At 51.2% G+C, this 12,983-nt stretch overlaps 1 protein-coding gene across 1 annotated transcript in view; it reads left to right on the top strand.

The window, feature by feature from the left end:
• SPATA13 (spermatogenesis associated 13) overlaps window positions 3,056-12,983 on the top strand; it is a 106,785-nt gene continuing 96,857 nt past the window's right edge. The window contains exon 1 of the mRNA XM_018056562.1: window positions 3,056-3,272. The gene's annotated coding sequence lies outside the window, so the exon portion shown is untranslated. The remainder of the gene's footprint in view (window positions 3,273-12,983) is intronic.

The raw sequence follows: 12,983 nt of genomic DNA, 5'->3' as shown, positions 1-12,983 counted from the left end.
TGGCTTGCTGCAGTCCATGGGGTCCTAAAGAGTCAGATAGGACTGAGCAACAGAACAAGAGAGGGTGTTTCCCTTTTCACTGAAGAAACTGAAACCCAGAAAGGTCAAGGGCTAGATCACAGGGACAAGATGCCTCCAGGCCAATTCTTTACAGCTCTAGAGAAATCTGTTTATCTGAGGGCTAGTGTTCATGTGTTCATGTAAATATTTGTGACAATTTCCAAGCAGGCAGAGATGATCCTTTGAGATATTGATTTTTTAAAGCAAATAATCAAAATTTTTTTCCTCTGATTTTTGCTAATTCTAAAGAGCTAATTTAAAAACTCAATTCAGTCCTTGATATGCTTTTTTAAAACAATATTTAAATTGATGTCATTTTTAACAACTTTGAGAGCTTCTTGCAGGTTTTGTTACAGTTATATAAAGTAGAAATAAAACATGGAGAAGGAAATGGCAACCCACTCTAGTATCGTTGCCAGGAAAACTCCATGGACAGAGGAGCCGAGTGGACTACAGTCCGTGGTGTCGCAGAGTCAGACAAGGCGTAGCGACTAAACAACAACTGTATAGCGCATGAAACTGTATTTAATATTCTGTGATAAACCATAATGGAAAAGAATATTAAAAAGAGAATAATATATATGTATTTATCGGAATCACTTTTCTGTATAGCAGAAATTAACACATTATAAATCAATTATATTTCAATAAAATTTAAAAAGGAAATAAAATGAAATATTTGATATTAGCCTTTCATGAGAGCTCGCTAAAATTTTCTATTGCCTGTTTATATGTTTCTGCTTTAAAAAATATGTTCATTGTTGAAAATTTGGAGAATTTCAATAAAGATCCAAACAATAGCAAAGATTTGATCATATTTCCACCACCCAGAGAAAATGACCATTAATATTTTGGTGTGTGTGCTTTAATTGCCGAGCTGTGTCACTTAGTCGTGTCTGACTCTTTGTGACCCCATGGACTGCAGCCTGCCATGCTCCTCTGTCCATGGGGATTCTCCAGGCAAGAAGGAGAGGGTTGCCATGCTCTTCTCCAGGGGCCCAGGGATCGAACCCAGGTCTTCCACATTGCAAGCAGACTCTTTACTATCTGAGCCACCAGGGAAGCCCATGAATACTGGAGTGGGTAGCGTATCCCTTCTCCAGGGGATCTTCCTGACCCAGAAATTGAACTGGAGTCTCCTGCATTGCAGTCGGATGCTTTACCAGCTGAGCTACCAGGGAAGCCTGTGCTTTAATTAATGGGCTGTTTTTTTTTTTAGTTTACAGAAACACTGAGAGGAAAGGAGAGTTGGCATGGATTCCCTCAGCTCTTCCCCTCGAGTTTCTCCTGTTACCCACATCTTGCCTCAGTGTGGCACATTGGTTGTGATCGATAAGCCAGTATTGTAGATTATGATGAAAGAGCTTACATAAGGGTTCACTCCTTGTGTTGTATATTCTCTGGGTTTTGACAAATGCATAAGGACATGTAGCCACCATTTGAGTATCACACAGAATAGTTTTTCACAACCCCATGAATCGCAGCACGCCAGGCCTCCCTGTCCATCACCAACTCCCGGAGTTCACTCAGACTCACGTCCATCGAGTCAGTGATGCCATCCATCCATCTCATCCTCTGCGTCCCCTTCTTCTCCTGCCCCCAACCCCTCCCAGCATCAGTCTTTTCCAATGAGTCAACTCTTCACATGAGGTGGCTAAAGCACTGGAGTTTCAAGAAAGCATACATAGGATTAATTTTGACAGTAAAGAATCCGCCTGCAATGCAGGAAACCTGGGTTCCATCCCTGGGTCGGGAAGATCCCCTGGAGGAGGGCATGGCAACCCACTCCGGTATTCTTGACTGAGAATCCTCATGGATAGAAGAGCCTGGCAGGCTACAGTCCATGGGGTTGCAAAGAGTCAGACACCACCGAGTGACGCACACCACACACATTCGAAATTTAATATTTTTATATGTTCTTTAGTTTTTTAATAGAGGTGGTTGTTCTTCTTTGATTAGAAAAGTAACACATGTTTATAATAATAGTGCTGCACACAGAACCACTGAAATGAATCATCTAAAAGATGGCAGTTTTTAAAAGAACGTGTTTATTTTATGAATTCCATTAGGTGCACATCAGGAAACAATCATGGAAGTTTTAGGGCCCAGATCTTAGCGCTGGAGGGTTGCCTTTGCCTCTGTGGTTTTCGCGTGAATTAGTGATTAAGCCTTGAGCCACCAGGAAGGTGAAACCTGAGTGGGTTCACCCACACAGCCCACGGAAGACCTGCTGTGCGTCCTGGAGGGTGGGTAGGTTTTAAAGTCTTCGTTCTGGGTTTTCTCCCCAACACCCGCCCCTCGAAAAGGGCAGCCAGGGCGCCTTGGCCTGCAGTGACCTCCTTCCAGGACACAGATGGGGCTACGGGGCTGAGGGGCGCAGTGGCCCTGGTGAGGAGGAGAAAATGCTCCTGGCTCCCCCGGCCCCAGGGGAGGCTGAGGAGTTCTTGGGGTGGGGGTGGAGCCGAGCTTAGGGGCGCCAGGCTGGGGGTGCTGGTATGGGGGTAGTCATTGGCTGCGGATGGAAGGGAGCCGGGCTGGGGCATGTAGCTAAGGGGAAGAGGAGCTAGGGTCGGGGGGCAGGGTAGCAGGGCCGCCGACGCGGTGGGGTATATCCTCGTGGTGGATGGGGGTGGGGTTGGGAATGGTTGGGAGAATGGTGGGGGGAGCGGGGCTGCTGCCAAGGTGGCCTGGGGTAGGGGTGGGGCTGGGTGGGGTGTCTAGGGGCCAAACTGGAGGTGTGGCCTAAAGCAAGAGGCAGAGGCGAGCTTGGGCAGTGGCCAGGGGACAGGCGTGGCGTGGCCTGGGGGAGGTGGAAGGGGAGCCGGACTAGAGGCGGTATGTGTGCATGGGCGTGGCCAGTGGAGGGCGTGGCGTGGCCGGGGCGGAAGGAGAGCCCTGCCGGGGGCGTGGCCTTGCGGGGGCGTGGCCATGGAACAGGCGTGGCGTGGCCTGGGGGCGGAAGAAGAGCCCGGCCGGGGGCGTGGCCCGGGTGGGGGCGTGGCCTGGGCAGGGAGGTGGAGGCTGTGTGCTCCGCGCCGCGCTCCTCGCGCCTCATCCGAGCCCGCCAGCCCAAAGTCGGTTCGCCGGGGCTGAGGCTTCTCCGCGACTCCGGAGTGCTTAGAGCTTCGCGGGGCCAGGCAGGACCGATCCTAAGTCGCCAGGACGTCTAGGATCGGCCGACTTCGGGGCTCCTGCGAGCGGGGCCGCTGTAGGTGAGGCTGCACCGGGGCACGGGGCGCTGGGCCGGCGGTCCGCAGCGTCGGTGCCCGGGTGTCCACAGGGAGCCCGAGTCCGGGAACGGAGGTACCCCAACGCCGGCCCCGCAGCCTGGGCGTGAGGTTCGCTCAGTGCGTTTGCTGCGCGGCCGGGCGGCCCGGCATCGTGGGACTCCAGCCCCGCGCGCCCGGGCACCCCCGGGACTTGACCCGCCGCGGGCTGCGGGAGGGACAAAGGCGCGGGGCGCCCGCGCCGCCCAGGGGATGCACTGGAGAACTTCGCTCCCTGGTGCCCCGGGCCTCATCTTCCGAGAGAGACGGCGGGATCCCGAGCTGGAGGGGTGGGCTCCAGAGCCGTTTTCCTCCCACTTGTGGACGGCGTGGTGGGGGGAGTCGGCACCCCAGCCCCCGGGATCACAGACCAGTGCTGGCGCCCACGTCTGAGGAACTCGGGTGACCTGAGCGGACGGCCACCATCTGGCTGTACTGTCTCAGAGCCCGAGCAATGCCCTCCCCCAACCCCTCCAGGTGTGGAAAAAGAGCCAAACCAACCAAGCAGACAAACAAAACTCTCAACTCTCTCGGTCAGTTGTTTCCCAGCACTGGACAGCCTTGTCGATGAGTAGAAGAATAACTTGTTTATTTACTTGTTACCAAGGCCGTCTGAATTCGTGTGTCACGCGTCGGTCCTCCCGCCGTGCTCCTGCGTCTCACCTCGTTTTCCGTGCGTGGTGTTCTCTACCCTGTTCTCCCTGCCAAGCCCCCGAGTTCTGTGCGCGCCTTCTCTAGCAGGCACAGAAACGTTACCTGTTTCATCCCGCCCCGCCCCCCAACCCCTTCCTAACAAACGCTCCTTTGCTGTGTCCCTCTACCAGGCTTCCTCAATGCAGTGTACCGGGGACCTGTTGGCTGTGCCTCCCTGTTCTGAACCTTGCCCTCTGCCCCGCCCCCACCATTTAGAGTTTAATGTGACTGTTTCTTACCCAGCATTCTCATCTTCACCCACCTGCCTCGGTCCCCAGATCAGCCATTCTCCTCCCACCAGCCTGCTGGTCTGTCTTTCTGCCTGAGCTCCTGTCTTTAACCTACCTTTTACCTGTTTCTCCCTGGGCTTTTCCCGCCTCTTGTTTCGGTTCCTCTGGTTGCTGATTTTTCTCCTGCATTGCCATCCCTCTGTCCATTTCTTCTCTGCCAGTTGGTCCCCCATCACCTGGCAGACGTCTTTATTTCAGAATGTCAGAAAGTGTCAGGAGGAGGTGGTAGCTTCCCCAGGACTGCTGTGGATTCAAGGATCTCCTTGCCTGTTCCTGGCTGTGTCTGTGTTCTCCCTGAAGCAGTACCATCCGTAGACAAGTTCTCTGGCTGTGTTGATACTTATATTGATATGAATGTTAGGTAGCAGTTATCGAGCACTTACAAGGAGCCAGGTACCCTTCTGAGGAACGTACATGCAGTAATAACTCACGAATCCTCCTCGCATCCCTGTAACATCGATGCATTCCTAGCCCCATTATACAGATGGATAAAGGGAGGCTTGGAGAAGTGAAATACCAGGCCCAGACCCCCTCTTCTCGCCACACCAACTTTTGAACTCAGACATGGGTTGGGATTTGGCTTTGGAAATGAGGTCATTATTTGTGTGTTTTATTTAGTCTGCATTTTATAACAGTGGAGGGCATAATAGCTGTACCTGTAGAGCCGCGTGTGGGGAAAAACTGTTGTCTCCCGTCCTTCAGAAAGACGGGGACACTGCCTGGACTGGCCTCCAGTTGGTTTTCCTGAAGTGAGTGCCGGCCCCCTTGGCTACAGGAGAGCTCGAGAAAGCTTCATGCCAAGACCATTGCCAGCTGCTCCGCCCCTATAGTGAGAGGTCAGTTTCACTTTAGCTGGCCAGAGCTTCAGGGTCCTTGAGCGCTCTGTGATGCCGTGAGTCTAGTTTGTTTCCATTTCACTGTACAATTTAAAGCCTTGTTCAGATATCTTCTTTGCCTTCCTGTGAGTTGTAGGAAAGTATTTGTTCTTTTGCAGATGCTGAAGCACAGTCTTGGGAAAGTTTTCTGCTTCGATGGCTAGAAGGGACCTTATATTCCACAGATGAGGAAACTATGGCCCAGAGAAATAAAATGACATGTCCAAGGGAGGCAGCTGGACGGTAGGGCTGGCCCTAGATGCCCGACCTGCTGGCTGCTGGTCCAGGACTCTCTATGCCTGGCTCTACAGCCCGGTGGGGTGGCCTCTCAGAGACCTGCTGTGCAGAGCAGCTACCGCTGCCCTGCCCCCACCCCCCCTTTTCTGAGCTCAGAGGCAGCAGGAGGATTCATGGAGGATGAAATTGTCCGTGGGCTCTTTTTTTTTTTGGTCTGAGAGCTAAATATTTTAACAATATTTGCTTCTGAGATACGGAATGGCATACATGGAATCATAAAAACACAGAAGTATAAATTCAAGTATTTTAGAAAGAAGTATTTTTTGTTTTCCAGAACATCAGGCAGGAACACCAGGCAGGAACCTCTGCTTTCTAGAGGCACATTGTACAATCCATGGCAGTTTCAGAATCAGTAATTGGAATGTTGGATTGCGTTTTCCACTTGCAGAGAGAGAGGCATTAGTACTCACATGGTTCCCTTCATCTCTGCATCTCAGATGAGACAGGGGTGACGGGGAGCCTGTCTCTGTGTTGGCCTTGCCCTGCCTACCGGTCTCTCCTACTGACCTGGGACTCCCGTCCGTGCCCCCCAGTTCCCAGCTTTGCTCCCTGCTGTCTGGCTCACCCCTTTCTCCGGGAGCCTTCGGGGAACCTGGAGGGTGCTGCCTCCCGACAGTTGCTCAATCATTCCATACCTGCCGTTCTTGACAGAATCCAGCCCTGATGCCCTCAGGTGTACGTTGCATGTAATTAACTTCTCTCTGATGTTCCCGAATGAGATGGGTGGGTCTGTGCGTCCCTGGGAGAACTGATGAGACGTGTCTGTGTCCTGTGGTTTGGATGAGGACTGTGTAACTGAAGAGCAGGTTAGGTTCACAGCTCCCTTGCATAGTTGAAGGCGTCAAGGTTCATGGCTGTAGCCCCATAGGCTGAGTCAAGGCTGAGGTTTGAACATGGGGCTGCCTGGCTCAAGAGACCCACACGCATGCGTTTCCAGCGTGTCTCCTCTGAAGCTTGTAGCTCCCTCCGCAGCAGTGTCCTCAGGGCCTTTTACGAGGAACCTTGGAAGGTTCCTGGTGCCTAGCCGAGGTGGGGATACGAAGCGGTGCATGGGGCCTTAGGGGGTTTCCGGGCACCTTGTTCATCTCCCTCCTGGACCAGAGGAGGAAGGGAACTGGCTGACTGGGGGAAGCCAGGAGCTGCGGCAAGCCCCAGATGGACAGAGGTGGTCCAAATGTGGTTGTGGCCATTTGCTGTGGTCGGCATGTCAACGCTTGTGGTCACGAGTAACGCCTCATGCCTCAGCCTATGCTAGTGATCTTCAGATGTCCTAGACAGAGGACCGTTCCCTCCCCTCACTAGGACCTTCAAGGACCTGATTACTTGGCCAGAAATAGCCTCCGCCTGTTTCCACGTCACCATGGGAGATTTGCAAGCTCAGCGCCGTCATTTCAGGGACTGGGTGCCTGACTCAGGACATCTTCTCTGGCCAGATCTGAGTGGGCCCCCATTCCGTCTTGGGGTTTAGCCATGGAGTTGAGCTCTAAGAGGACCCTGCTGTCTAATCTGAGAGAGGGAGGGACCAGCCTTTTCCCTCCCTGATTAGCTCCATTACAGAGATTGGCAGGCTGTCCTTGGGGAAAATAGCACACAGGTCGGAACTGACTAGCCTGGAAGGTGGCCATGGTGGGAGGCAGCCCACAGGAAGCTGGGGTCTTTGCTTGGCATCCCAGGCAGGTGCAGGGGACGGAACCCTGATTTTACTCTCAGAGCAGAGGGGTCGGGAGGCCAGGGAGGAGGTATGCTCCTGGTAGCAGAACCAGGATTACAGGCTTTCAGGGAAATTGCTGTTCGTATAACAGGAACAGTAAGCAGTCCTGTCTTGGAGTATCAAAGTTACACCTCAGTTACATTAAACAGGGTCAGGCCCTGGTCAGTCACCACCACGTACAAGGTATAAAGAGAGAGTAGGTCGGAGTACTAAAACCACTGACCTGTAGGTGTAGAAACCTGTCCCCTTGGGGTGTTGGGACTCTGTGGCTTCAAGAGTTTATATGCTGGATGCTAGGAACATCCCTACCCTTAGGGAGGCTGACACACTTTCTGGGGGTAGAGGCTGGTGTGTGAAAGTCTGGGGACCATAGCAGGTGAGGGATCAATTTGCAGGGAGGGTGTTAGGGGAGTTCATGAGAGGCCTAGGATCCAGGAAGGATCCTAGGAGGAGGTGCTAACCACAGCCTGGGCTGAACAGGAGTGCTCAGGTTGGGGAAGGGGGTGACAGAGGGAGGCATTCCAGCCTCTGGGGACAGAATAAGAGGTGGGGAGACAGAGACAGTTCGGTGATGAGGGACCTTTAGACAATTCTGAGTGGCCCCCAGAATTGAGGGGCCCTTCGTTCATTACTGTCACCGTGTGCCCGGAACAGTGGTTCTGAGTCACTATCTCCTGGGTGTTTGTTAGAAAAGCAAATTCTAGGACTTTCCCCCGGCAGTCCCCAGACTCAGAGACTTGGGGGTGTATGTCTGTATTTTAACACCTTCCAGGTGACTTTCTTGCATGCTAGCTTGAGGACCAGTGCTCTAGAACGTATGAAAAACAGCAGCTCTTCATTGCTCCTTCAAAGATCCAGGACCACATTTCTGCCTGGTCAGATCTCCTTCTGGGATCTGCTGCCCACCATCCGTGTGTTTCTGTACTGTGTACACTCGCACAACTGCCTCGCCCACCCTGCTTCATTTCATCCCTACTAGTGATGGAGACTATTTCTACAACACTGCTCCCTGACATGATTTCTTAGTGTTTCAAGGTCATCAGATAAATGGTTCAGGTCCCAACTCTGCTGCTTGCCCGCTGTGTGACTTTGGGGTGGCCTTGACCTCTCTGCCTCGGTTGCCTTTCTGAACAATGTAGATAGTGGTACTCATCTCTTCACTGAGTAGTTCAAACTTTCTTGGGTGTTGGAATTACCTGGGGGTCTTTCGGAAAGATTGATGCCTTCTCTCACCCCCAAATAGTGTTAGATTGTTCAGGGTCAGTGAAGTTGGGAACCACAGTCATAGGTTGCGTGAGGATGGGAGAGTCCATTCTTACAGGGTGCTCAGAAGAGGTCCTGGCACTTGTCAGCTGGGGGAGGGGAGGCTCGGATGGTTTTGTGATGGGATGGGGAGAAAGCGGAGCTAGTGTCGCTTGTTCCATGAATACTTGCTAGGTGTTGAGGGCCTGTTGGTTTGGGGCTCTCTTGGTGGTTCCATCTTATTCTGAGTGCATCTCCAGGTCTGACTGAGCATCCTCCAGGCAGGACTGCAGAGGTCTTGCGTGAGCAGAGCACACAGGCCCCCACCCCCAGCCTGCCTTCCCAGCACCGGCACCGTCTTCCATCCTCTGTGCAGAAGAACTTGATTTTTTGGAATATAACCAGATTCTAAACTCATGAAGGCGCAGTGCTTCCCAGTAAGAATGCTCCCTGCCCCCGACCCCGGGGTTCTGACCCTGCCCTAATCTGTCATTTGTACCTAGATACCTGTTTTCAGACGCACCAAACACCTTCAGACTTGGTCTTTACACCTGAACACACCAAACATCTCCATCTCTGTCTTTACACCTGAGCTGTCTTCTCTGATCTAAATGTCATATTATAAATTGCGTATTTCTGACAGTTACTTAAATAACATATGACCTTTTTGCATACTGTGCTCCATCACACATATTCTTTCAACCTTCATTCGTTGTTAATTCGATAACTGTTGATGGGCGTCTGCTTTGCATCGAGCCTGAGCTGATGATTTTATCCCCTCTTTTCTGTGGCAGAACACGCATACCTATCACCATGTAGAAGGCGTTTCTTTAGGTTTCGGTTTATAGCTGCAGCCTGCTCTATACCTTTTGGTGATGTAATCACCCCGCTTGCAATAATAGAACATCTGAAGGACATTTTTTATGTTGACTCCATGGGCCTTCTTTGAACCCTGCTGAGATTAATTAAATCAAACCCCATGCAGCAATTATCCTAAAATATCCCCACCAGTTATTAAAATCCAGTTTGCCTGGGGCTGGAGACCATAGTTAGTACTCTCAGGATGAAATCCACCATCCAGTGTAAGGTCTGTGGGTTTCTTGTTTCTTTCAGTCTAGAGTCTGTCCTAGTGGTTTGGTCAAATCAATTAAAGAAACAAGAAATAGAATTCATATCTCAGGTTTATGATTTGTTCTGTCTCTGTGGAAAAGTTAGATTCTGTTTTTGGTTTTGTTTTTTGCTGTGCAGGGTATATAGGAAGCTAATGTTTACTCTTTAGATTGGCCGGAATACATTTAAATCTGTGTTGAAAATAGAAATAATTGATTCACTCCATTTGTTCCGCTGCCCGAGGACTAAGTGAACATCTACCACTAGGGAAACTTTTGTGTGGCCGGCACACAAGTGGCTCAGTATTATGGTAAAGACTAGCCTCCATTGTGTGGCCTTAACATATCACTGGTGTTACCCACGAGCTGAATAGCCTTTAGAAATACAGGCCTTCACAGGAATTGCCCTGGCTTAAATGTTCCATGGATCCTTCTGAAATAACATCCCCCACCCCCTCATTTGAAGCAATAAAGGAGGAGGGAATATATGAATATCTACAGCTTCAATTATATTCAAAAGGATTAGATTTTTAAAATGAGAAAAGTTAAAACTGTATTTTAATTTTTAAAATGTGAGGTTAAGAAATAACCCGGAAAACACTGGGAAAAGTCAACAGTGTTCTTTAAAATGGTCTGTTCTAAGATCTCCCAGGCCTGCTTTCTCTCCCTTTGACTTTTCTGAAACAAACAAACCTAAACTCCCCAGAGTGGATTGAGTGGCCCGTCTTACTGAAGAGCCTGCTTGTTTTATCGAGTCGAGTCCAGCTCTGGCGTTAGATCTCCCCTCTGCATCCTCAGGCCTCTCTGCCAGGACCGTGGTGTCCCGCACTTCCCAGAAAAGCGTGGGGGACTTCACCGTTATGGCCCAGCTCCAGTTCTTGGCAGTGACCTCTGGGGTGTGTGTGTGTGTGTGTCTAGGGTGGGGCCCACACACGGGCTATGCTGAGTCAGTGTATCCTTGTACCTAAGTCAGGTTGAGACGCCTGGCATCCCTGAGAAATGAAGCTGTGGAATTCTGAATAAGGAAAGTGGCAGCTTCTTCTGAGGATTCATTTTTGGATGAAAAGCCATGGCAAGGTGTGAGGAAGAAGACTGACTTGTAAACTTGCAGCTTGTGGAATCTGGATGACTGATGGGATTCTGTTCGTATTTTTTCTTCGTTTCTTAACCTCAAGGCATGTGCAGTCCTATCTCCCTGACCGGGGCTTGAACCCGTGCCCCCTGTACCGGAAGTGCAGAGCCTTAACCACGGGGCCACCAGGGAAGTCAATTTGTATCTTCAGTAGTTGTCCTCACCCACCAGCATCGGGATCAAACATTCTGCTCAGGGTTGAGCCGCCTGTGTCCAGTTGCAGCTCTTGAAAGGCCATGTGCCCGGCAGAGTGTCTTGCGCTCATGGATGATGACGGTGCTCATTGAGGTGGAAGGACGGGCCACTCCTAAACGCAGCCATGGTTCCAGCCACAGGGAGGCCCTTCCCAGTTTCCACTAATCCTTCCCTGCAGCCTCACCATCCCTCCTAGATCTCTGTGCTGGGTGGGAGGGTGGTGGTATAGGGTGACCTTCTCCGGGCTCTCTTTCAGGCTAGGCTCTTCTGCCACCGGGGATGGGGAGCCCTGGAGAAGGGTGGAGATGCTCTATCTGTCTATGCTGTCCTCCCCTGCTGTGGGTTGGGGCTTCCTGTGGCTCGACTGAAAATTAGGAGAAAATACTCAGGCTTAGAGAACACGGTAGATGTTCTTTCTGATCCCCTTGTAGGAGGAAGCAGGGTTTCTCTCCGGTTTTCCTGGTCTGTTCCTACTCTGACCCTCATCCAAGGTGCTCACCCTGAGTGGGTGCTCACCGGAAGCCTTCACACGAGGCAGGGATGCGCGCATGTCCTGGCATTTCAAGGCTGGCAGTGGGTGGGTCAGAGTGCACAGCGTCCCTGCCGCCGCCTGAAGGTATGAGTCTGCGGCACCCTGACATACCAGCACGTCCAAGGGGGTTTATCACACTGATTTCCTGGGGGCTGTTTCCAAACCTGCTGAGATTAATTAAATCAAGCCCCATGCCACAGTTATTCTGAAGCAAAATGGCTTATTAAATTCTGGTGCATGCTGGATTACTGAATTTGTATTGTCCCAGTAGACAATTACAGTTTTGCTTGTTTTCTCCTCTAGGACTTTAATAGCCTGTTTTTATTTTTGTGGGTGAATACAACCAATCTCTCCTGGTTTTTCTTTCCTGCTGGGATGAGTCGTCTCTAAGGAAGGAGGAAATGCCATTGTCAGCAGATAGCACTGTTTCTAGGCTTTCCTGGAAAGTCGGTTCCGTAGAAGCAGGTCTTATTCTCCACACAGTGCATCTGTTTTTCTCTGGCTGGGAATTTTTCAAGAAGTCTTTGTGTCAGTTGGAACACTCATCTTCTGAGATGAAGATAGTGGCTATCTGTGCAGATCAGTCCAGGAGAAACAGAAGGTTGGCTCAGCAGGAGGGTTTCTGGTCCCTTGTCCCCCAGACCCGGGGCAGCCACTTCTCTGTGTGTGCTTGCAGGTCAGCTGAAGAGACCTGGGAAGCACTTTGGTTTGCATTATTGAGAGAGGATTAAAACAAAACAAAGCAAAACACTGATCTCATGAGTGGTATAGTTCTTTATGTATGTCGCTTCCCTAGTGGCTCAGCGGTAAAGAATCCAACTATGGATGCAGAGAATGCGGGTTCGATCCCTGGGTCGGAAAGATCCCCTGGAGAAGGAAATGGGAACCCACTCCTGCATTCTTGCCTGGAGATTCCCATGGACAGAGGAGCCTGGCGGGCTACAGTCCGTGGGGTGACCAAGAGTCGGACACGCCCGAGCACCTGAGCACACGGGCAGGCACACACGTTTCTTTCAAACAGCGGAGTTTCTTTTATGTGACTGTTTCTAGAGATGGCTAGCCATGCATAAAACAGCAGAGTTTCTTTTATGTGACTGTTTCTAGAGATGGCTAGCCATGCATATTCCGCATGCCTGATCAGTGACTCTTTCTTTTCCTTGTACAGACTCACGGCTGCAGTTAGTTTGGACCACATTTCTCATGGTCTTTTAGATGGAAAGGTATTTTTCCTATTGGGAGGAGCCTACAGCTTTCACCTCAGAAGAGAGGGAACTTCAGACCTGCATCAGGATCCGTTTGCTAAGGGCTCAGGAGGTGATCTGCGTGGTTGCTGGTCTCAGGGCAGCGGCTCTGTTGCTTTCGGAGTGCAGAGGCCCTTGTGTACTCAGTGCTGCCTCGGCCAGAAGTGGAGGGAGATGGGGAAGTGGTGGCCTTGGTCTCAGAACCTGCTGCTTCCCTGTGCAGGTGGCCACGCCCGTCTGCTGGTGTCTACACAGGAACTCAGACACTTCTGGCACCTGTCCTGGGCTGAACCTGCCTCTGTCAGTCACGAGGTTTGCACAGTCAGGAAGGTCTCTGTAA

This window comes from Capra hircus, chromosome 12 (genome assembly GCF_001704415.2).
Source record: "Capra hircus breed San Clemente chromosome 12, ASM170441v1, whole genome shotgun sequence".
NCBI classification, from domain to species: domain Eukaryota; kingdom Metazoa; phylum Chordata; class Mammalia; order Artiodactyla; family Bovidae; genus Capra; species Capra hircus.
The sequence above is the reverse complement of the archived record's forward strand: the minus strand, read 5'-3'. Positions and strand labels throughout refer to the sequence as shown.